The sequence below is a fragment of the Ursus americanus genome, chromosome 22 (assembly GCF_024610735.1).
Source record: "Ursus americanus isolate L20-20 chromosome 22, mUrsAme1.1.p, whole genome shotgun sequence".
Taxonomy (NCBI): Eukaryota; Metazoa; Chordata; class Mammalia; order Carnivora; family Ursidae; genus Ursus; species Ursus americanus.
In genome coordinates, this window is record NC_142148.1 from 52,183,170 (window position 1) to 52,208,663 (window position 25,494).

Below are 25,494 nucleotides of genomic sequence, written 5' to 3' on the forward strand. Positions count from 1 at the left end.
TGCTCAGAGGATCCCAGAAGAAACCCTCAACCAGGCAGGTTGACACTCTGGGGTTCTCAAAGAAAAGGCACTCGCACTCAACCCTGCCACATTATTCGTCCATTGATCGTGCCTCCCTTGCCTCTCTTCAGGAAGCCATTGAGGATCTTTCAAAAGCTGTGCAGCAAGGACAGCGCACAGGGCAGGAACCTGCTCATCAAGGTAGCCTGGAAGGTGCAGGTCTGGAAAGAGACGAGGGGTGGGAGGGAATAGGATCCTGAGTGGATGAAGTCGGGAATGGTCTGAAGCATTCCTTGGGGAGGGGAAGCCTTTGGCATGAATGTGGCGACAGCCTAGGTGCGGATGCCGTTGGCGGCGAGGGGGCAAGCAGGTGGTGTCCAAGCAGACTCCCTAGCCTACACACCCTCTCTCTCTGTGTTGACAGCTGGTCCAGGTGGGGGCCTCTACAAACCTGGAGAGCCCAGAGGACAGACCTGTGCTCAGTGATGGGGTTGGGCTGGGTTGAGGGCCACAACAATGATGAGAGTAATAGGACCCTGAGTCCTCAGGAGACCATGGGAGATAGGTGGAGTTGTCATGTTTCCCGATGAGAAAACAGGCTTGGGGAGGCCAGGCTGCAAGCTCAAGGTCACACATGGAGTGAATGTTGGAATGAGATTGTTCTGGAATCACTCACGGCCTGCTTCTGGATAATGGGGCCTCAGGATCAGTATGAGTTAGGTCAGATGTCTAGGTTCTGACGTCCAAGATGGTGGGGGCAAGTGGCCTGAGGGTATGATGGTCTCAAGGAACTTGTCCTTGGCCCTGCAGGAGCGACCATCCAATAGATTTGCCACCCTGGTGATGGCCCTCCGGGGAGCCCAGAAGAGGATGCAGAAGAAGGTGAGTGTGCCTGAGGCCCAGGGCCTCCAAAGTCAGAGGAGGAGGAGGGCTCCTCCCTGAGGGCTGGAAGCCTCCCAAAAAGGAAAGATCAGGAAGGGGGGGTCCTTCCCACTCCAGCTGCGGCTCCTGGGGCCACAGCTTCTACAATTCTTATTTCAAAAGGACCAGGAGGAGGGCCCAGAGTGGTCCATAGAGAATGGGTTTTGCGGGTGGGGAGGGACCGACCTAGTGCTCCATTCCCTGGCATTTTTGAAAAGCAGGCCCTGAAGGTGATGAGGAGGAGTCTGATGTTCTGGGAGGGGGAGGGGAAAGGGAACCCGTGGGGGGGAGGCTGCTAAGGGTCCTAGGCTGCTCCACGTGAGCCCCTGCGGTGGGCTAGGAGGCTGGAGCATTTTCAGTGGAGGGTCCCTGTGGACACCAGCGAGCAGGGACTCATCCCAACCCTCCCCCTCATGACACAGGGTGTCGTGCCTTTCCTTGGCACTTTTCTCACCGAGCTGGTGATGTTAGATACCGCCATGGAGGACTATCTGGAGGTGGGTGAGCCTGAGGATTGTGGGGGAGGGACCAGAATCCGGAGGTTTGGGAGCAGAACGCCCCTGTACTGAGCCCTGAGCTCTCAGGACTCGGCAAACCTCTCCTCATGACAGCCTCACGGCTACCCTGTGAGCCTGGGGGCTGTTGCCCATCTCAGGGATGAGCGAGGTGAGGCTGCAGTTAGGCCACGGCTCCCGGTGCCGAAGACTGGTGAAGCAGCAGAGCTTCCTGAAGGCAAAGCTGCATGAGGTCTGTCTGAGTGGACCTCAGCCTCCCCCGGTGAGTTTGCCCGTGGGGGGAGAATGAAGTCAGGACCCTCCACGTCAGCAAGCACCTCAGTAGCCGCAGCAGCCCCTTCCTGCCTGAGGCTTCGGCCTCCCCTACTGTCTTCTGAGAGGGTGGTGCTGCAGGGTCCCGACCTGTAGCCAGTCCATCTGCCCCATGTCCTCCTTTCTCTGGACCCCAGAGCCTGGCCTAGATCCCAGGCCCACTATCTGTGTATGCACGGCCCCCTCACGGGTCCTGGCCATGGTGCAGCATGAGAAGGGATGGGAATCAAGTGCCCCTAAGAACCAGGGGCCTCATTCTGATGGACTTTGTCTGCTTTCCAGGGGAATGAGATCAACCACCAGAAAAGAAATAAGGTGAGCATATGTGGCGCTTCCCGCAGGGAAGGGTAGGGAGTGGGCCTCAGAGATGTCCCTGGGAAGAACATTGCTTGGCTCCATCCCCTCCACCTCACATTTCCTGGGATCCCTTGAGAAGAAAGCAGTGCAAGTCCCATCCGTTAGGAGATGGGGACAGAGCATGGCATCCAGGAGGACTTCCCGGAGGAGGGGCTACTGATACTCACCTCTGAGAACAGGTGGAGACCGGATGAATCTGCAGGGAGGAGGATGGCAATGTGTGCCAGGACCTGGGATGGGTGCCCGGTCCCGATGCTCTACCCTCACCAGACCCTGCAGCTCCCCGCCCCCCCTCCCAGGCTCCCTATACATCCTGTGCTTCTCTCTCTGCTCAGGAATATCAAGTCATGACAGACATCATGCTGCTCCAGGTGGCTGCCGAGAATTACACCCTAGAGCCCGAGGATCCTTTTTGGGCCTGGTTCCAGGCTATGGAGCCGCTCAGCGAGGCTGAGAGGTGAGGCCCATCAGGAGCTGGGTCGGTGAGGTTCGGGGTGGACTCTTTCTGCTGGCCACTCCTGGGATCCTCCTTCCCTGGGCAGCCTCAGGCCTTGTTGCCGGGGCGCCAGACTCCAGCTGTGGGCAAACACTGGCAGGGACTCTTGAATGGAAGCTCCTGGGCAACTCACAGGTGTCCCTCTGTCCTTAGCTACACCCTGTCCTGCCAGCTGGAGCCCCGGTCCTAGCTGGTCAGCAGCACTCAAGAAGAAGAACTGGCCGCAGTCAACCTCAGGGCTGAGCAAGTGTCCAGTGGCCCTGCAGGGATTCCTCAGCAGCTGCATCCTTGCGCCCATTTACTCCACACCCCTTCCCCCCATCTATTTCCTTATGTAGGGGGCACCATTTAGTTGTTTTAAATAGTACCGTGATAGATTTGCATGTTAGGAGATTAAAGCCCTTGTTTTGTTTTAGAGCCCGGTGTGTGGTTTGGGTCTTTTACTTCCTACAGTAATGGAAAACTTGCACAGACTCTCATATTCGTTCCTGACCTAGGAAATCTTCCAGAGTCATCAGCTACTGTATGTGGGAGGAAGGAGAAGTGCCAGCCCTTCTCCCTAGCCACTGGAGGGCACCCCCAAATCCCCCTTACTCAGAGCACGCGTCCATTTCAGTCAATGAATTTGGGCAAACAGCAGAGACAGCCCCTCAGAACTCCTGAGATTTAGAGGTTGCAGGGACTTTCCCAGGAATAGCAACAACCACTGAAAGTGGGAGTCTTTAAGACTTGTACGCCCCAGAGCGCCTTCCTGCCCCAGGACTGGGGTTGCCTTTCTCCGCTCTAAGGCCAGGAAGACTGTGTCCTGCTCCTTCCGTTGAGATGCTTTTTTGGTTTAGTGTTTGGTTTTGTATTGCCCCTGTATTTGGAACTTGTCGTATTGTAGTTCAATCTCTAGAACTGCATCAGCACCTAGTGGGGAAAAACACGGAAGGAGATCAAATCCTGCGTGTGAAGGGGACAAAGCCAGAGGAAGATAATTTGCAGATGGACTCAGGGCATTCAGGACTTTCCAGCCTCAGTCTCCCCGTTGGCCGTTTACCAAGTTTGGAATCTTTCTGGGATTCTTGTCAATGATCTCTGGATTCCCTTTCCTGCTTGCTATGTGTGATGGGAAAAGATGGGAGGGGTACCTTAAAGGACACACCTGAGCCTGGTTCCATGAGTATCTATGCTGACCTAGGAGCCAGGATTTCCAGCCTTCGTGCATCTCCTTATGCGGTTCTTCTGAAGCAGCAGTTCCCTCCAGGCCCCAGGCTCTGCGTCCGATCCATGGTAGCCACTGTTCCCTGGCTGGCATCTGGTGGATCAGGGATGGGTTCTCTCTTGCCAGGATAATGGGTCATATCCTTTTTTTTTGAAGTTTTTTTTAATTTATTTGACAAAGAGCAATAGTAAGAGATTGAACACAAGCAAGGGGAGTGTGAGAGGGAGAAGCAGGCCTGCAGCGGAGGAGCCTGATGTGGGACTCGATCCCAGGACTCCGGGACCACACCCTGAGCTGAAGGCAGATGCTTAATGACTGAGCCACCCAGGCGCCCCTCATTTTCATTTTCTTAATGACTAATGATGTTACACATCTTTTCATGCATATAGTTGCCATTTTAAAACCTTTTTTGGGAAAGTGGCTGTTCAGGTCTTTTGCCCTTAAAAAAAAACCAACTTGGGTTTTCTTAATATTGAGTTAGAAGAATTGTTTATATATTCTAGATGCAAGTCTTCTTCAGATATATGTTTTGCGAATATCTTCTCCCATTTATGCATCATGGAGGATTTTTGAGAATCAGGAAGGTGCGGCCTGGGGGGTAGATAGTACTCCGAGGCTGGTGTGTTTCATTCTAGAGTCTCTGATACTTTCGTAGCTGCTTCTGCTGCCAGACCTTCCTCCAATTCTCTCTCACCACAGTGACATGGAAACATCATGTCACCTCCACCTAAAAACTGCAGGTCAGCTCTGGCCTCCACTGCCCACCCTCCACCTCACTGGAAGCAATGGTGCTCACCTCCATACTTTTCTTCCTTGTTTGGTAACACATAGGAGCAATTTTTTCCTTGTATATCAGATTATCACATTATATGCCTTAAAAACATGCACTTTTGTCAGTTATAGCTCAATTTAAAAAATCGAGCATCATGTAGCGTTACTATTGCTGCATAACAAATGACCCCAAATCTTATCGTCCAAATAACCACCCTTTGTTATTGCTCGGAAGTCTACAGTTCTGCTGATAGAAGGCAAGCTCAGCTGATCTCAGGCGGGCTCGCTTGCACACCTGCAGTCATATGGAATCTCAGTCTCTCTGTAAGTGGTTCAACAGAATCCAGCCCCCATATTACCATTAGCCTGCTGTTTCTGTCTCTGTGGTTCCAGTTCATCTAACTGCATTGCTGTACTAACACGGCTTCCAGCAGCCTCTGGAATCCCTCTCATGTGCCGCTGGGCCCAGAGATGGCTTGTAGACCTCTAGGATTGTCTTGATTTGGTTCTCTGAGAAGCAGACCCTGAGAAAAACACTTAAGTATAAGTAGCTCATTTCAGGAAGTTGAGAAGTGGAGAAGGAAAGGAAGGTAGAGGGGCAGCCAATACAGTGTCTGTGTTAATGAAGAGGCTACCACTGAGAAACTGGGGCACAGTCCCACTGGGGATGTGCTTCCGGATTGTCCCATCTAAGGGACAAAGAATGGAATCTTTGTTGAGGTTGAGAATCATCTGGTGAGAGTTAACGTGAGCCTCTTTCCTCCTTAATCAGGGTTTTGACTCTGAGGCTTCTCCCTCAAGGCTTTACTGCAAAGGAGTTGCTGGCCGTGGAGGCTGGGTCTAGTCTTGTCAGCTAGGTTCCCATTTAACTATTTTAAGTCCACTATAAGTAGGTGATATTTACCTGGTGGGTAATCACAAAATGCAAATGGACTCAAAGGATACCAGAAGTAAGTCTGACCTGTTTTCCTTCGTGGCATAATCAGCTAAAGCCCCTCCCACCCCCTTCAGGGACCAAGGGGGCTGGATTTCTGGATTTAAGGCTGCTGGTGTGCCAGTAGTGCACTGGCTGCACCTGTTAGCGCTTTCCCGTGGGCAGCAGGATGGAATGCCCATCAGAAGCCAGCACTCCATCCTCTCGTGCATGCATCACCAAATAGAAATCTGCTTTTAATGAAGCAGCAGATATTTTTAGTGATTTATCAGGAAACGTTTTGTTACATGGGATGATGGAATACGGCAGAACATTCACGTAATCCCTGCGGCCTCATGATTTGAAAGTCTATGAAGGAACTTAAGCAGTTGGATGTAAGCAAGCTTAACAGTAGGAAGAGCACAAAATGGCCTAATTTATCAGAAGATATTGTGTTAAAACTTGCACAAGGTGGCTTCTGAGCTTGCTGTGCTCAAAAAATGAACAAGGGTTGTGACAAGTCCCTGCTTCAGATCCACTGATTCTCTCCCAGGCTCAGACTAAATGTTTCTGGGCCTGCGTATTTTTCTGCCTTTCAGATTTTCACCCTCTCACAAGACTGTGTTGGACCACCATTTTGGCTCTTGTCCCCTCCCCTGCCTATCACCAGCCACGCTTTCAATCTGTTGTAGAGATGGATACCACTATGAGTATCTTCTTGCTTTCCAGGCTGAATTAGCCCCACCAGTATCAACGTTCACACCCGGGTTAATTGATTAACACATTCATTTGTTTCAGGAAGTAGTGTTGAAAGTATCTGTGTGACCAACATTAGGGGGCTCAGCAAACACAAAGCCCCAATATTTACTTACACTCTCTTGATGTCAAACATTCCAGTTTGAAGGTGGGGGGGGGAACAATGTTCCAGTTTAAAGGCCATGAGGCCGGAGGGATTCTCTCTAAGTCAGGAAAGGGAAGGCCTCTTTGTTCTATTCTGGCCTTCAGTTGATTGCATGTGGCCCACCCACACGGGAGAGGGCAATCTGCTTCACTGTCTGCCAATTTAAATGTTAATCTCATTCAGAGACACCCTCCACAGACACAGCCAGAGCAATGTTTGACCAAAATATGAGGGCGCCCCATAACCTAATCAGGTTGACACATCAAATTAACCATCATATTATTCTTCATTTCTTTCAGCAGCTCCAATTATGGATGTGCCTTAGTTTATTAAATCAGTCTCTGTTCATGGACAGTTGATTATTTTTAATCTTTTGTTATTGTGAGTAACTCTGCGATGAACAGCCTTGGGCACACATATTCATTTGTTTGCCACTGCATCGATGGTTCAGCTTCCCAGAGGTGGGATTTCTGGGTAAAAGGGAAAATGCATATGTAATTGCCCCTTCCTGGAGACTGTACCACTTTGCGTTCTACCAACAATGCCTGAAAGCCCTTGTTCCATGGGGAAACAGGGATCCATGTTTGGTCAAGGAGAACACCATCACTCTTGGCTATGGAGATTGCTTTAGGACCAAGCTGGCCAATGGGAGTGATCAATGGGAGTTTTTTGTGAAAGCATCAGGACACAGAAGCTGTCTCTCCCTGGGGATGGCTCAGCTAGGTGTTGTAAACCTCCAGTGTCTAGGGGCAACCACATAGAGAAAGCCTGGTCAAGAATGATACAAAGAAGTAGTGCCGAGAGACACAGAAAGGACAGTAAGATGGAATCCTGATGGAATAATAGAGCCCCTGGATCCAGCTGGACCTGAATCAGAGGCTATTCCTACACTTATTCAGTTATGAGACCAAAACTTCAGTTTTTAAAAGCCAAATACAATTTCACCTATATGTGGAATCTAAAAAGTAAAACAAATAAGCAAAAGTGCAGAAACAGAACCATAAATAGAAACCAGTGGCTGCCAGAGGGGAGGGGGTTGGGGGATGGGCAAAACGAGTGAAGGAGAGTATAGGCTTCCAGTTATGGGATGAACAAGTCACAGGGATTAAAAGTACAGCATAGGGAATATAGTCAATGGTATTGTGACAGCATCGTATGGTGACAGATGGTAGCTACACTTGTGAGCATAGAATAATGTATAGACTTGTCCAATCACTATGTTATACACCTGAAACTAACATAAAGTGTATATCAACTCTACTTCCATTTTCAAAAAGTTGAAATGAATCCATTTTCCTAAAACCAAGAGAGTCCTAACAAATGCAGCATGCTGCACAAAACAGGATTTCTGCTTTCACAGTAATTTACAATTGAAATGAAGGCATAAAAATTGAGCTACCCTATGATCCAGCCATTGCACTACTGGATATCTACCCCAAAGATACAGACGTAGTGAGGAGAAGGGCCATATGGACCCCAATGTTCATAGCAGCATTGTCCATGATAGCTAAATCGTGGAAGGAGCCGAGATGCCCTTCAACAGATGACTGGATTAAGAAGTTGTGGTCCATATATACAACGGAATATTACTCAGCTATCAGAAAGAACGATTTCTCAACATTTGCTGCAACATGGACGGCACTGGAGGAGATAATGCTAAGTGAAATAAGTCAAGCAGAGAAAGACAATTGTCACATGGTATCACTCATCTATGGAACATAAGAACTAGGAAGATCGGTAGGAGAAGAAAGGGATAAAGAAAGGGGGGTAATCAGAAGGGGGAATGAAGCATGAGAGACTATGGACTCTGAGAAACAAACTGAGGGCTACAGAGGGGAGGGGGGTGGGGGAATGGGATGGGCTGGTGATGGGTAGTAAGGAGGGCACGTATTGCATGGTGCACTGGGTGTTATACGCAACTAGTGAATCATCGAGCCTTACATCGGAAACCGGGGATGTACTGTATGGTGACTAACATAATATAATAAAAAATATTATTATAAAAAAATGAAATGAAGGCACGAAAAACAATGAGAACAACGCAAGACAGAGTATTATCAGGTGCTATACTTTCTGTTATAGACTGAGCGCCATTAGTCCTTCCGAAGTCAGAGGAAGGGCAGGCAGTGGGCCGTGAGGTGATAGGATTTGGGTGGGTGGGACTTTGAAGAGCTCCATAATCCTGTGCCTGCAATTTGAAATCTGATATGGTCTGAGAACCAAAGTTTTTGTAGTGTTGGGGCAAACTTGTGTTCAAGGTGGAGGTGAAGAAATTTTAAACTGTCAGCTTAGGGGCTATGGCCTCAGACCCTGCCAGGGGTGATAGATATGTCACTTTTGGTAGATGTACAGTTTTACACTTCCAACGTCTGAACTATTTAAATTCTGAAACACTTTTGGCCCTACAGAGTGCCTAAAAGACTGCTTCTGTGCTTCATGTCTCAGGGAAGTGAGGGGATGTGTTTTCTGAGGCCTCGATGTTGGGGTGGGTGACCCCAAGGGAACCCCAGAGGCATGACTTGAAAGGCACCCATCCCATGGGCAGCAGGAAAAAGATAGGATGCCTTAAGCACTTGAGATGTATAAACTCTCCGTGTCTCCAGTTTATAAGTCTCTACTACCATCCCAGTGGGGCTGCTGCGTAAAACTAGTCAGACTGTGACCTGCACAAAGTTGCTTTATCAAGGGAGGAGGTGGGATAACATCCAAGCTGGGCCACCCTTCACTGGCCACGTGGGCACTCTGGCGCCGGCCACCCATTCAGCACTGTTGGGTGATGTGATGGTGGTGGCGACAGTGAGGCAGAGGGAGCATTATTAGGCCTTGTGCTTACTATTGACCAGTTAGTGTCCTCTCCCTGACCACTGCCCATTGGCACATGGGCCTGAGCTATCCCTGGCCTTCCTCTCTGCAGTCTTGGAATGGCCTAACAGGCTGCCCCCCAAGCCATGGGCTCCTCTAGGACAAGGACCATTGTCCTCCTCATGTCTATTTCCCAAGTGCCTGACATGCTTAGCATAGAAAGGGGTGAGTGAACTACGTCCATTGAATGGTGACTGTCCATTGCTAGGGTGACCCGAAGGTCAGAGACTCCCTTAACCACAGCTCCCTTTTGTACATTTCCCCACAGAGACTCCCAAGGAAGGGGCTGCACCCACACGGCCGTGGGTGATCCACAGCCTCTTCTCACCGAGGGCATCCACGCCTCAGCCTGGGTCAGCTCTGTGATCTGTGGGCTGTTCAGACCTTAGGGGCCAAGAGGTGTCTGACTCCTTTGTCGGCTGCAGGGACAGGAATGAAATCCAGCAGGATCTCCCAGGAGCTACACAATCTGTGGTTTCTTCAGTGGGTGTGATGAGAAGCATCCAGGACGCCATCAGACTGGCTCAGGGGCAGGGACATGGTCTCTGCGGGCCCTGACCTGGAGCCTCCCACCATTGAGAGAGAGCAGCTCCTCTCGTTTAGGAGCAGAGTTTGGGGGATCCCAGAGTCTTCCCTTAGGAAGAGTCCAGGCTAGGTACCTTAGCCCCTTATCCTAAACCCAAGTTGCTGTGCCTGAGTGGTGAGCTGGCCCATTGAGCTGGAGTTTCTCTTCTGTGCAGTGTTTTGTCCTGATTCTCTGTTCCTCTCCTCTCAGCCATGCGGGTCTTCTTGGCTTTTTGCTGTGGGGTCACTTCCTGAGGTGAGATAGGGACTGTAGACCAGGATGTGCCTTAGGCTGGCCCACTTTCCTTCTTCTTCTTCTGGAGCCCAGTAGCTGGTGGGTGGGTCAGAACCCTGTGAGAGGGCCTGGGTCGTGAGGTTTGATGAAATGGGTGGAAATACTTCTGTGATGAGAAGATTGAGGAGAAATGAGCCCTGTGGAAAGTGAATGTGGCGGGCAGGAAAGAATGGGGATTTAGACAGGGCCCTGAGAGGGCCTCCCCATGCAGGGCTCTGGCTACTGGCCCTCCCTGAGACCCACTGCTGCATTTGGCAAGGGGGCAAGGGTGGCCATCTGGGCAGGACTGGCAGGGCAGGTGTGGGAGCAGCAGGAGCCGCACCCTGAACCAGGCAGGCAGGGCCTCGCCATCTGGCCATAGGAAGAACTCCTTCACGGTGCTGGGCCCTGTCTGGCCTCCAGGCCACACTTTGGGCAGAGGGGTGAGAGAACGGAGCCTTCCTTTCTTTGCTCCCTTTTCTCAGATCTTCAACAGGAAACACCTGATCTAATTAGGAAAGAGGGACGGGGAAGGGGCCCTAATTGGATGAAGCTTTGAGCTGCCTGTGACCATCTGCACAGTGTGTCCTTTGCCTCTATCCTGCCAAGATGTGTGTGCGCGCGCGCGTGTGTGTGTGTGTGTGTGTGTGTGTGTGTGTGTGACAGAGAGGCAGAGAAAGAGATGATGTGAACAATAAGACAGGCACCCTGGATGCACTGAAACTAGGGCTCTTGTTCTTAGCTCATGGAGAGGCTTCTGGGGTTCATGAAGCTCCAGAAATTGTGTGCAAATATTTGGGTGCATGAGCATTTTTCTGGGAAAAGGCTCAGAGCTCCCAGATTCTCACAGGGGTTCACAGGGCCCAAAATATCAAGAATTTTAAAAAATAGATACACCTCATACATGGCGTCCACGTGGACTTGGATCCTCCAGGCCCAAATTTGGAAACAAGTGAAAGACAGGTAGAAAGAGGAAAGGGAAGGAAACGTTGAGGGTGTCTGAAGTCAAACCAGACATCTCTGCCTCAGGGTCAGGAGGGCGAGTAGGGGCTGCTGCTGCAGGATCGGGCCAGGATTTCTATAGCATTAAGTGACACTGGCCCGGGTGCTCAAAGGGACCCACCACCTAGAAGACCTGGTCCTTGCCTTTTTTGAGTTTGTTTGTTCTTGCTTTTTCTTCTTATAACTTCCACTGAGTCTGGAGTTCTGATCTGTTTATTTTGCACATGTCCTCCGAGGGAGGCAGAGGGAGGAAAAGAGAAGGGTCCCGGACCTTTGTGGACTGGTTAGATCTCTTAACCCTTTGGGGCCTGGGCTGGCCATCTTTGCTGCCATTGGTGCTTTGCTGGGGTTGGGGGGCTACTGCTGAGGCCTGCGCTACCAGGGGATTTTATGGCAGGCCCGTCCACTCCTCCCACTGCTGCCTCCTCATGCTGTGGCACTCTTTCGGGAAGGCATTTGCAGCTTGTTGGCTTGGTCAGTGACTCAGTGACACCTCAGTCAGCCCTGGAACTCCACCTGTTGGAAGCTGGGAACGGCTAGGGCGCTGGGGAACATGGGTGGGAGCAGCTGGCTGGGGCCTGGGGCTTGGAAGGGTAGCTGTTGCCCCCTCCAGCTTGCCCTCCCCGCAGAACCAGCGGGACGCTAGTCATGCGAGAGCAGAGGGGGAGCCCAGTCCCTGCATGCAGCGAGCCTGCGTTTCCTCCAGAGTCTGGGGCACAGCCCCGGGGCTTCACAGCACCTCAAGGTACCTCACTCTTTTGGAGTTTGCTTTGTGGCTGTCACTGTGAGCTCCTGGAGGACCCAGAAATTTGGTCTTTTCATCTTTAATGATATAATGGCAGACAATTACCTAATACCTACCGTGTGCCTGGTACCATTTTGAAGCAGCCGATATGTTTTAGCCCCGGAGCTTCTGACAACCCTATGAGGAAGATTCTGTTATTATCCCCAGGTGATATAGGGAGACTGAAGCACAGGAGTGCTGGGTCACATGGTTTCACAGCTAGCCAGTAGGAGAGCTGAGGTTCACAGCCAGGTAGCCTGATGGCAGACTGGCTGCCGACACCATGCCATGGGACCATGGCACCTTCGGGGAGCCCTGCAGACAGGAGATGGGAAGTGTTCACCGAGCACGGGAAGGAGACTCAGAGAAGGAATGAAGAGTGCATCCCGTGCTGAGTTCACCATTTCCTGAACCTGAAGGCCAGCACTAGCCACCCAGTCCTGAGGTGGCCCCAGACACACCTTAAAAGGGTTGTTGACGTCCATTGTGTGTCTGTGATGTTCGAATGTCTTACAAGCATGACATTTCTTCGTACTTAGAAAAAGATGATAACAAATTTGTTTCATGTGAAGGAGTTTCCATGGCAGATAAAATTGGGAAGGGCGTTGCAGGAAGTGGGAACAGAGGGTGCAGAAAGTTTGATCTTGGGGAAGGTAAATAGTATACCATTTCCAAAACTGACAGACTTTCAGCAGAGAAAGGATTTCACGGTTAAATACTTTGGAGAAATGCCGAGTTAAACAAAATTAGACAGCTCTCTTTGCTACACGATTGCTCAGAGCCTTTAACATGCTGAAGTGTATTTTAAATCTACGAGTAGAGGAGAGAAGATGCTACATTTCCCAAGTTGTCTGGAAAATCTGCAGCAAGGCACTGAGAGTCAGGAGACCTGGGTCGCAGTCTTGTCTCTACTGATGCCGTCTGTGTACCCTGTCGAGCACCTAAACTCTGGGCTTTAGTGTCTGAATAGAAGAGATCAGCAGCAGGGCTAACATCTATCGAGCACTGACTCCATTCTAGCCTCCAAACTAAGGACTTTTACACTCACTGTCCTCTTCCCAATCCTATGAGATATTCTACAGGAGAAAAACCAGAGGCTTCCAGATGTCAACTGAAGACATGGAGGAAAGGGGGAGGGGTAGACTTTGGGGACCTTGCAGAGCCCAAATCCTGTGGCATGTGCCCCCTCCTAGCTCCCCTTGGACTGGCAAGCCCCATGGGTGGGGTCAGGAACTCCTAGCAGGGTCGAGCTGCAGAGCGGAAGGTCACGCCAGATGGTGGGCCTGCCAGCTATCTCAGGAGAGGCTGAGGCAGGAAGGAGAGCCAAGCAGGACAGCGGCTCTGGGAGGGGCACTGCCCAATTGGAACAGGCACAAGAGCCTGGTCTGGAGCCTGCTAGACGGCAGGAGGGAGGGGATCTGGTTGGCAGGAGGCGTGGGGACAAGGGGACCTCTGAGCAGCAGCTACTTGCCTACTAGTTTGGAAGTATTTCAGCCTTTCAGTAGCATTCTGTCTACCAGAGGGTTTGCCTAAATATTAGCTCTGGTTTTAGGGGCCTTTCCTGCCAGTTCTTCCTTTTTGCTCTTGAACCAGAGGCTTTGCTCCCCATTCAAATGTTGGTTCTCCTGACAGCCTGCTCCCACAGCAGCTCCTGGTCTGTCAGAGTGGTCGGAGTGGGGGCGAATGGGGATCTGAGAGTCTGTGTCACTCCAGAAGATAGAGTCTGAGGAGAGGGAGACCTTTGGAGCATCGAGTAAATGTGCACTGAGCGCCTACCCTGTGCCAGGCCCTGTGACGGATGTGGTATACCACAGTGAGTACAGCGGTCAGGTAAAGGTCCCATCAACAAAATAAGTCAGGGTAGAGCAAAGGTGTCAGAAGCCTGCAGAAGCAGCTTTCCCCCACAGAGCAGTTTCACCTCCTCACGTGACCTGGAAACCACTGGGAAGGCAGCCCTGGCCTCTGACAGGGATCCTATGTGCCCAGGGTGGGTGCCCTTCTTGCCAACCTTCCAGCAGGTGTTTCTGCTTCTGCTCCGGACTCCCGGCCCCGTGGGTGGCTCCTCTGGGTGACCCGCCTAGGGCGGGGGGCTAGGGTTTCCTGGAGCAGGGTGTGGAGTCAGGGATGGAACAGAGGAGCCATTGAGCTGCCCACAGAGCTGCCGCCTGGTTGCCTACAGGCACCGTGGGCTAGCCCCAGGGAGGCCCATGCTGGGCCTGGGAGGGGTCACAGCTCAAGTCCAGCCCGGGACTCCAGTGGGAAGGGCACTGGCTTGGTCAGGGAAGGGCTGGGGGAGGGGGGGCTCTGTAGAGTTGGGGGGACTGGGGCTTGGGCCAGGCACTTCTCACTGAGCAGCTTCCCGGGACTCAGTGCCCCCCATCCCTGTGACCCCTCCCAGGCCCAGCACAGGCGGGGGGGGGCTCAAAAAACATGCAGGAGGGGCGCCTGGGTGGCATAGCGGTTAAGCGTCTGCCTTCGGCTCAGGGCATGATCCCGGCGTTATGGGATCGAGCCCCACGTCAGGCTCCTCCGCTATGAGCCTGCTTCTTCCTCTCCCACTCCCCCTGCTTGTGTTCCCTCTCTCGCTGGCTGTCTCTATCTCTGTCGAATAAATAAATAAAATCTTTAAAAAAAAAAAACATGCAGGAGGAGTCTCTGTGGTGGGCAGGCAATCAGTCCCCATAGCCTCCCTGCTCAATTGGCTCCCACAATCCTGATCTGGCCCAGACCCAAAGCCTCCACCAACGATGGAGAAGAGGCAGGAGTGACCCCTCCTCATGCCGCAGGCCCCGGAGCCACCTCCTGTCAATGCCTGTCAACTCAGTGTGCGGTGCTTCCCCCGAGGTGCTGGCAGCCCTGGGTGGGCTGGGCTCTGTCTCCACCTCAGCCTCCCCCCTTCGAGAAGCCTGTGCCCAGCTTGGAGAAAAGCTCTATTGTCCTCAGCTGCACCCCGCCCTGAGCACCTTGAGCTCTTCCTCAGGGCGTGTGGCTTAGAGTTCGCTCTGCCTTGACTGGAGCAGGGACGGAGGGTTGGTCATGAACCACTTGTGAGGGAGAAAGGGGCAGTGTGGGATGTGGAGGGTCAAGGCTACGCCTTTCCTGTTCTTGTCCTCCAGGAACCAGGGGATTTCAGCAGAGCCCAAACCCTGGCTTTCTTCAGGGCTGTCCTAAGGTGGTCTCTCTCCCAGAACGGCCAAGATCCCCACTGGGGGCAGGTTGGCAGCATAATATTGCACAAAGGACACAAGTTCCAATTGGGTTCCTCCACTTCCGTGGAATGGTCTTGGGCACGTTGTTCCCTACCTGCCCTGAGCCTCCGTTTCTTTAAAATGAATATAATAATACACATATGACATGCTGATGAATGTTCTCAGGATAAACCAGCAGAACTGTGCCATAAAGTGAGTAGTTGGCTTTTCTTTTCTCGCTGGTCCGCAAATTTTTCTTTGTTCAGCATCTGGGATTGAACTTGTGGGCATGGACCGAGTTAATCTCTGAGCTGCCTGCTATTCCCTACTTGTTCTTTGAATTCCTCCAACACCTTTGTAACTGGCTCTCTGAATTAATTCCTTCTGTTGAACCATCTGGTGTTAAACACCTCTATTGCCCTGCCTAGACCCGGACTGAGGCAGGCCTTAATGCTCGGAGCTTCATCCTGGCCATTTAACCTACGGGATGGCCCAGAGGCACAAAAGTGACAGAAAAGGTAGATCTGCCACTCTGCTGGCAGCCTAGTAGGGGACTCTGCAGAGGAAGACCCAGAGCTTGTCCCCATCCAAGCTCAGAGCCTGCCCTTAGATACCTCGGGCTCTGGGTCTAAGACATTCTCTCCAGGACTCACTCCCATGGACAAAGCACCTGGGGAGAAGCAGAGCTGTCTCTCAGATGTCTGAAGCCTGCTCTCCTCACTGTCTTCCCACAGCTGGCAATCCTCGAAGACTACGCGGACCCATTTGATGTTCAGGAGACTGGCGAAGGCCCAGCAGGAGCTTCAGGAGCCCCAGAGAAGGTCCCTGAAAATGATGGCTACATGGAGCCCTATGAGGCCCAAAAGATGATGGCTGGTGCGTGATGGAGTCAGGCTAGGGGATTGCTCTCTGAAGCCTGGGTATTTGCACAACAGGCTCTGGGACCCACAAGACTAAGAGTGGTTCCATGATCCCTTTACTGGGTCCTTGGAGACCATGGGTCCACCGTGGACCACCTTGGGTCCTTGGCCACTGCCTTCAAGAGAGTCGTCTTGGAGAAGGAACGATGACCTGTGGTGCCTGAGATGTGAGGTGGTAGAGAAGGCCACCAAAGGTCAGGCAGATAGAGTGAGGACAGTCAGGAAGGGCAGGACAGTGGTTGGACCGGGAGTCATGGAACCCAAAAAGAGAATCACTAACTTTAGGGAAGGTGGTGAACTTGAGATGATGTGATGTCAGAGTGAAACATCTTTATGGCAATTGGAACCACATAGCTTGAGAAGGGCAAGCCTGTCAAGGAGCGGGGGCAGACAGAAACGAATAAGACCTGGTCTTGGGGAGCAGAGCAGAGGTCAAGAGAGGATCCAGGGAAAGAGTGAATGGGGGTGATCCGAGAGGAGGACAGGGGTGAGTCAGTCCAAGGCAGGATGAAAGGAAGGTTTGCTCAGGGGTAGTTTTAGTGTTGGGCATACTGAGGAGCCAAGATGAGAGGGGCCACAGGGGCAGTGAAGGGCCTCAAAGGCTGGAACGAGGCATTTGGACTTGCTCCAGAAGAGGAGGGAAACTAATATGAATTCTCAAACAAGACAGAAACAGGATAAATATGGCATTTTAAGGGGATTATTGAGGCTGCGGTGTACAGAACAGACCAGAAGAACTGGGCATCAGAAAGATGAGTTAGCAGTTGTGGAAACTGCTGAGGCTTTAAGGGAGCAATAATTAACATGGCTTTCTTCCCCTCCTGAGCTTGGAGATCATTGAGAAGTCAAATCAAGGTAACAGACTGATGAAGACAAGAATGTCAGTTTTATTACTGATAAAATAGATTGGAGAACATGACTTAGCTGTGTCTCCCACAATGGGCTGCTTAATACTTCACAGAGTTAAACTTGCCCACTCGGGCTTGGGCCATGAGGCACAGCTGTAAGCCCTCTCACGGGGGCCAGGAGAAGAAAGAGCCAGAAGGCAGAGCTGAGAAAGAGAGCGAGCATCTACGGGTGATCAGATAAGCTGCTCTCCCCCCTTGGGAGAGGGGTGGGGGCCAGAGAGCGGTCAGGAGTGTTCTTCCACGGAGCTCGTGGAAACGTGAGCCGGGAGAGTGGAGGTTCACCCTAGTAGTAATCTAGACGTGGAGAGACAAGGGTAAGAGTCATCGGGTACTGGTGGTGAACAGGTGGAATTTAGACGCTGAACGGGGGCCAGGACCGACGAGAGCAGTGTAGTGGACGGAGAAGGAGAAAGTGGGAGGGAGACTGCCCTATTTAGATCAGAGGGGTGTGTACCCCTTGGAGGCCCATGAATGCCCTGGAATTGTATATGGAAATTTGCACATTTTTCTGGGGAGTAGCCCCATAGCTTTTATTAGATTTTCACTGGGGTCAACGATCCCAAAAAGGGCATCACAGAACTGACTAGAAGAACTTCTGGGGAAAGTGGCAAGTTTGAAACATTAAAGTGAAAGATCTTGAAGGTAACCGGAAGTGTATAGGGTGCCATGAGACTGGGCAAGGATGTGGGCGAATTAAGACCTGGTTCTGGGGAACAGAGACCGAGAGGGGCCAGGGGAAGAGTCCAAGGGTGATGGGAGAGGACAACCACGAAAATGACTTGTCAGAGGGGACAGTTTCAAGGAGAGAGTGATCAGGAGTATCTGGGCAACGAAGAAGGATTTTCGGATTGTCAAATGATACAGCTTGGGATGCAAAGGAAGAACTGGAGCTGTGTAGCCAAAAGGAGGTGGATTAGGAGAGGACCCTGCCTCCGTTTCCAAAACGTGTAAGCCTCATTTCCTAAGCCCTTGCTGGCCACCTAAGGATCTCTTTCTGTCTTTCACTCTGGTGCTTCTCTGCCCTGGCCTCCATTGGATCCCATGCTTTTGGAACCCCAGAGATGTTTTAAGGGCAAGGGACCCCAGATGTCTGGCCATTGGGCCCCCAAAGCCAGTGGCATCTCTTCTGAAGGAGGCTTGGTGTGTTGCTGAGGGCGCTGCCAGAGGAGCTGAGGAGGGCAGCCAGGGATGCTCTCATACCTCCCCGCCACCTTGCCCTGGCAGAGATCCAGAGCTCCAAGGAGATGGCAGCTCAGCCCCTGCCTCTATATGACACGCCCTATGAGCCAGAGGAGGAGGGGACCACCCCAGAGGGTGAGGGGGCCCCCTAGCCCCGGGAGTCCCGGCTGCCAGAGGATGGCGAGAGGCCCCCTGAGGAGTATGACCAGCCCTGGGAGTGGAACAAGGAACAGATTTCCAAAGCCTTTACAGGTAAGCCCCTGGCTGGGGAGGGTGGGCCTGTTGGGGCCTCTAAACAGCTCTCCAGGCCCAGGGGAAGGGAAGGAGTGGACCCCAGGGGTTGGGGGAGGCCCAGCAGCTGGGCTCCAGGGAAGCACGGTTGAGCGCATCACAGAGATTGGTGAATTGGGCAGTGTGGGCGCGGCACTGTGTGCGGGGTCAGGGAACGGGCACAGGAGGATGAAGGGTCTCCCTGCATCACCACCTCTCAGAGGCCAAGAGGCTTAGGCCACTTCCGTCTTTTGGGAGACAGGGCCTATTTTAAAATAAAGAAATTCCAAACAAAATGATAAAACTTGTGACATATGTTAAATACTTACATTTAACAAAAGAAGGCATTGAACACCCCAGACACGGAAAACGGTTGTGTGTGTAACCTTTCGAGAACCCAGCCCTGAATCAGAGAGCTGTGTCTCCCAGTAGCAGACTGTGCCAGACCAGGGACGCCTGTGCCCCGGGGGGGAATTCGGAGGAGCAGGAACTGGTGGGGAGAGGGAGGCTGTGAGAAATGCCCTTTGTTGAATGAGGGTTAGGTTTCTCCTGTACCAAGCACCCCAGCGCCTATCCCAGGCCCGGAGTCCCACCTGGGAAGGTGTGTGTTGGTGGTCTGAGTGGGGGCTGCTGCAGCCTGGAGAGCCTGGAGAGCCTGGAGAGTGCTTTAGCTCCTGGGTTCTTGATTCGGTGAGAACATAAAGGATGTAAATGCCATTCGACTTCACCCCCACTCCCAGGGCCCCCCACCCCTCCTTGGGCACGGGGCTCATCCTGGAGCCGGACTCAGCTCTCTGCCCTGTCCTCCCCTCCCTGGCAGCGAGTAGGAAACCACAGGCTTCTGATTTGTTTCCGGTAAAGCATGCACCATTGAGTGGGACCGTTTATCTCCAGAAGTCTCCTTGGAGAATCAATACTGTTTGGCTTGCTTCATGGGGAAATCTATGCTCGTCATTAGGAAACCTCGGTAGCAGCCCTGCAGCCGCCAGTGGCATCCCTCTCTTAATCGTCAGGGCTCGGGATTGAGGGTGTGGGGGGTAAATTTCAATAAAACATCTGCCCCCACATCGGAGTATTCATGACAGCCTGGAGCTGGGCTGTCCGTCTCACTGCCCATGGCTTCCCAGGCCGTGGGGAAAAGGAGGAAGGGCGGCAAGTCTGAGGGTGCCAGGAGGCTGTGGGAACCTGGGTGTGGTGCTGGGAGGCGAGGGCAGCTCGTTGTCCCTCGTTTCCTCCTTTCCTGGTCCTTTTGGGCCCTGGAGGCTTATGAGGGTTCAAGTGAAGGGGACCCACACGGCTGGCAGGGCAAGACTCTGCCTCCGGCTATTTGCTACCTGTGCCTCCCCCCTTCGACTACGCAGCCTGGTGTGGTCACTGTGGCTCCATCCAACCCTCCGAGAGTCCTGCTCCCCCCTCAGAACCCGTCCCTGCCTCTGCTCTGACCCTCCTCCTTTCTAGGCTATTCTGTGTCCTGGCTCTGGGTTTTGGTGTCTCAACCTCTGCCTCTCTCTGTCTCTCTCTCTGTCTCTGTCCCTGTCTGTGTCTCTTCTCCCTGCTGCTACTGGCTCCAGTTGACATTAAGGTCATCAAAGACCTACCTTGGCCTCTGCCGGTGGGACAGCTGGACAGAAGCTGCTCCCTGCCTGACGGGGACAGGGACATCTCCGGTCCAGCCTCACCCCTCCCTGAGCCCAGCCTGGAGGACGGCAGCGGTGGGTCCTGTGGGAGCTTCTGGCCAGGGTGACATGTCCTGTCACGCCTCAGGCCCTGTGGACTTGGGTTGGCAGAGCTGAAGTGGGGTAGGGTTTGGAGAACCTGGAGGAAGAAAGAAGGGACAAAATACACATTCCTCCTTCCTCCCAAAGGTGTGGGGAAGGTGTCTCCTAAAGGAGTCCCTTTCTAAATATCTTGCCCACCATGCCACAGAAATCCACTATTTTACATTCACTTCTTTGTGAGTATTTTGCCTGACCCAATCCTTTGGCAATGCAAGTAACTCTTGAGGTGGGGGTGATGCTAGCATAGGAAGTGTCTGACCCCTTCGGGCAAGGGACGGGTCTGGTCCTTGCATCTGGTGACTGAGAGACAGGAAGGTCCTGAAAGTGCTACAAGGAGAGAAAAAGCCCAAATGAGGAGAAAGCAAGCACCGAACACTTCATCTCTGTCAGTTTGGTACAGAACGGGCAGCCAAGTGCTTGTGAGCGCCTGTTTGTACATTTGTGCCTGAGTGTGAGGGCTACTTTGTAAATGCAGGATGAAGGAGGGTCTCCATCGCCTGTCCGTGGGTGCCTGTGCTCATGTGACCCACTGGCTTCCTCCCTCGTGCTGGCTCAGTGGTCGGCCTGCCCTGGTCTGGGAGGGCAGAGCCGCCTCAGCTGGGTGTCTCCGGTGGGGGCGGGGAGCCTGTGGGCAGCAGCCCTGGGGGCGGGGGAGGGGCGGGCCGGCGGCGGCTTGGGGCAGGATGAGCCTGTCAGGATGGCACCAAGGGGAATCGGATAATTGTTCTCAAATGCATAAGTCACTTCGACAGAATGGCTTGGCAGGGTGATATGGAGAACGGTCATGAACTCTGAGGAGGAGAAAGAAACGATATTATCGGCGCTGAAGCCACCCGGAGGGGGAATGGAACAGGGGAAGGCAGGCAGCTGCTCCAGAGGGAGAAGTTTAAGTGGTTTCTCATGTTGCTTCTCTCCCCTCTCCTCCCACAGCGTAGGGACTGGTAGGCGCGGTGTGGCCTAGGAGGGCTGCGCCCCACCCCCACAGCCAGTCAAGCCCAGGAGCATGTCCCACCCTTCCAGAACATTCCTTTGACCCCTTTTGGCAGAAAATGGTGGAGCCCTGGTTATTCTATAGGGCTCTATCTCTAGGGTCCTCAGAGTCTATGACTGGTATATTCCCCACAGCCCAGTTTGAAGGATCTGAGAAGAGCTGCCTGTCACCTGGCCGGGAGGAGAAGGGGCGGCTACCTCCCCGACTCTCTGCAGGGAACCCCAAGTCAGCCAAGCCCCTAAACGTGGAGCCCAGCAGCCCCCTTGGGGAGTGGACAGACCCAACATTGCCTCTGGAAAACCAGGTGTGAGTGTCTGTGTCCAGCTGGGGACTCTCTCCCCTCCCTTCCCCTCCTGCCACTGGCTTGCCTGCAGGGGACACCCAGAATGGGTGGGCCAGGACGGCGAGGGACCCAGCAGAGATGCCCCCTTCCTCTCTCTTGTCCTCAGCTGGTACCACGGGGCCATCAGTGGAACAGATGCCGAGAACGTGCTCCGGACGTGCAAAGAGGCCAGCTACCTGGTGTGCGACAGCGAGACCAGCAAGAACGATTTCTCCCTGTCCCTCAAGTGAGTCGGGGTGGGCCTGCGGTAGGCAGGATGGGCTTGTGAGGATGGCACCAAGGAGGATCCATGGGAAGACAACAGGAGAAGACTCCAACCTTCCCCCCATGCCCAGCCAAGCTGGGGAGAAGTCCATCCCCAGGAACTTTTGCTGACTCTGGGCCCTAGGGACCTGGAGCAGTCTGAGGCTCCTCCCCTGACCTCAAGGAGCTCAGAGTCCGTTAGAGGAAACAGTCAAGCTACAGTGTCCAGCTCCAAAGTTTATGTCACTTACCAGCTGTGTGCCCTGGGGCCCCCTGAACCTCTCTGGGCCTCAGTTTTCTTACTTATAAAGTAGGGGAATAATAATATCTACCTTATAGGGAAGGATCCAATGAAATAATATATGGGAGGCACTTAACATGGTGCTAAGTGCTAAATAAATTATCACCTTCATCTTTATTAATGGCAGTCCAGATGTTCTTGAAGCACCGGCAAGGAGATAGGAACTTTGCCTGAGGGGCTCTGCAGGGGGAGGCGGAGGCTGGATCCTGGGAGGAGGGTGGAGCAGTGGACACAAAGCTATCGTTCACTCTGAAGAAGTGGGCAGGAGGACCGGGCGCTAGTGACTGATAACTGAGTTTTAAAGGATCCAGGAAGATGGGGGAGGCATCCCTTCCCATCAGCCTTCCTCCTAGGGAGTAGATAGACACAGAGAGGTACTGGCCTCCTACCAGAATGGCCAGCCCTCCCCTCGGTATCCAGGAGTCCTGCCCGATAGAGCCTGCCCCCCACATGGCAGCCTGTCAGATGGTGGGTTCATTCGCATCGCCCCCATCACTCCTGGGACATCTGTACCACCTCCTACCACATTTCTCAGGGGCATTAGAATACAGGTATACCCCCACTTCAAACAAATGCAATATACAGCAATGTGGGACTATTAAACAGACATTTGAGGATAATTATTGAACTTCAACTAAAAGATAATGGGAAAATGCCAGTCTAGAGTCAAACAACCTGAATCTTATTCTTGGGTTTCATAAAACTAGCTTTGTGACCCCAGGCAAATCATGGAACCTCTCTGGGCCTTGGTTTCTCCCTTTGCAAAATGCATTGATGGGTACCTCTTAGGTTTCTTGCAGCTCTCATACTCTGCAATTGTCATAAAATCAAAGGAGCATTTAGGAAAAGTTCATCTGTCAAAAATCTGATATAACCCTAGGAATGTGTGTTGCTTTAACAGTTAAGAGTCACAGAGCACCTACTGTGTGCTGAGCCGTGTATTCACCATCTCCAAACCAACTGCCAACCTGGAAGATGAATCTCTTTCTTATAGACAGAAAGAAATACAAAGAGGTATGTGACTTGCTCAAGGCCACCAGGTAACAAAGTGCCAAAAGCAGGATTTGGACCCAGTTCAGTTCAGTCGGACTACAAGAACCGCACTATTCCATTGCATCGCTCCACCAGTCCTCAAGTCTGGAACAGTCCAAGGCTGAGACGGCAAGGGTCTGGCTCTGTGAAAGGAGCAGGGCGGGGCTCAGCCTTATCCTGGGGAGTAAAAGGGGAGGCAGGCCTGGGTGCTGCTTCGGCCCAGGCTGATCCAGCCCCACCAGCAGCTGTCCGCCAGAGCCTCACTTGCATATAAATGGCTTCTCTGAAATACAATTAAGGTTTCTCTGCTCTCTGTAATGGAAGGGCTTTCACTGGTGATTAAACAGCTTCCTCCAGAAGCCATGTCAGCTCTGGCCCTACCGCCCAGCTAGTCCCACCCAGACTCCTGAGGGTTGGGCAATGACTCTGCTTGGGACTTTATCCCAGGAGGTCAGTTATCCAGATGGAGGCTTGTTGCCACTTTATTGCCCTTTTTGGCCAGATCTGTCCCTCAAGGAGAAGATATAATGTAGTTTTGGGGAGAGGTGATTATCCCAAGTGGATTGTGGTTAGGGGGTTTTCTCCAAACTGTGAGAGGGAGAGGGAAAGCAAAGCCCAAGCTGCTGCCCACAGCTTTGGGCCTGGGCCATGGCATAGGGCAGACAGGGGAGGGGGACTACTCACTGCCTCCCCTCTCTACCACCCCCAGGGACTGCACATTTTCCTCAGGCCCTTAGCTCCCTTCCCCAGGGCCTGTGTGGTCACTGTCAGCCTCAGCCATTATCTCGGGCCTACAGAAGAAGGATGCCCCCCCCAACCCCCCACCCCCGCCCATACACACATACACCCAGCCTGGGGCCCCCAGCAGGCTTTAGGGCACAGTATCCTGGGGCAGGGAGAAGGAATTGGAAGGGTGGGTGATAAAGGACTGCTTTTTCCTGTCATCCCTTTCCTCTCTTCAGTCATCCACTCTCCATCTTCACTTGTGGGCCCAGTGAAATGGGTCCCGTCAGAGGCCTCTTTGTACGCAGGCAGGGGAGGGAAATGAGGTTTGTCAGCCTCACCTCATATGAGGGCCCCCCTCACCGGTCCTACCTCCCATACTAGTTTCTGAGCCCTGCACTTGTCCCCAGGTAGGCTCTGGCCCCGAGAGACAAGTATTCAGGCTTCAGGGCTCCCCCAAACACTGCTTCCTCCTTGCTGTGGACCAGGCCTGGTAGCTTGGGCAGACACTGTTCTTGCTCGGGCCCCACCCCCATGCTTTCTCTCTAAGACAGGGTGCCTGGACAGCTGGGAGCCGGCCAGAGCTCTGAGCAGCAGGGTCCTTGTCTTGAGGGCAGGGCCAGGCACTGATGTGGATTTCCTGGATCGTGTCAGGGAGCTGGGAGAGGCAGTGGAGGCTTTCTCTCTGAGGGAGGGAATGGAGTTACAGCCTCACCGGTGATGGCATCCCAGGCTGAAGGGACAGAGGAGCTGGGGGCTTGGCCCAAGGCCCAGTTAGCAGGAGGGTAAAGGGATATCCCCAGGACAAGGCGGTTGAGCCTCCCCGGATTTGGGGTGGGCTTCCAGAGCAGCTAGCTCACCCCCTCCCCTGGTTTCTGCAAGAGAGAGCCTCAACCATGATTTGCTCTGTTGTCACATCTGTCCACACACGGTCCTGCCAAGGATGTTTGTGTCTCCACATGCGTCACTAGGAGCCCCCACCGGTGTCGTCCCCCACAGATCAGAGATGGAGAGGGTAGACCAGCTTTGGCCACACAGGTTTGAGGGCACCGTTGCTCGGGTCCCAGGGTCTGGGGCAGGGAGAGGGGTCGCTCCAGTTTCCACCTGCACACGCCCTGTACACTCACTACACACACATTCTTGGCACACCCAGGGCCCTCACCACAAAGCCAACGCCTACGGTTACCTACTCACAAAATCCCCTCTGCCTCCTCTGTTTTCTGGACTGACCTCCACCTTCCCTAGTCACCTCCCCACACAGCTGGCTCAGAACAGCCACATTTGCTGCAGGCGTGGGGGAGGGCAGGGGGACTGGAGAGGGCCCCTACTCACCAGGGTCTCCTCTCCTCTTCCCAGGAGCAGTCAGGGCTTCATGCACATGAAGCTGTCCTGGACCAAGGAACACAAGTACGTGCTGGGCCAGAACAGCCCACCCTTCAGCACCGTCCCTGAAATCGTGCACCACTACGCCAGCCGCAAGCTGCCCATTAAGGGGGCCAAGCACATGTCCCTGCTCTATCCTGTGGCCATTCGGACTCTGTAGATGTGAGGCCCGGGCACTGTGACAAAGCTGGACCCAGGCCTGCGCCCATCCCCTGGCTGAGGGCGCTGGCCCTTCCCAGGGACATGTTCTGTCAAGTCTTTCTTCCCCTCTCCCAGAGATCAAGTGAGACCTGCAGATTCCTTAATTTATTCTAAACGGGAAGGCCTTCTGGGGCCTCGGAGTAAAAGGTTGTCTG

General features: G+C 53.0%; 1 pseudogene across 1 annotated transcript; it reads left to right on the forward strand.

The window, feature by feature from the left end:
- The first annotated feature begins 1,823 nt into the window (after positions 1-1,823).
- Positions 1,824-25,433, forward strand: LOC148108165 (SH2 domain-containing adapter protein F-like; annotated as a pseudogene). The gene is made up of 7 exons (XR_015721157.1): positions 1,824-2,063; positions 2,441-2,562; positions 15,802-15,943; positions 18,120-18,326; positions 21,248-21,419; positions 21,563-21,682; positions 25,112-25,433. The product of XR_015721157.1 is annotated as an SH2 domain-containing adapter protein F-like (transcript).
- The last annotated feature ends 61 nt before the right edge of the window (positions 25,434-25,494 follow it).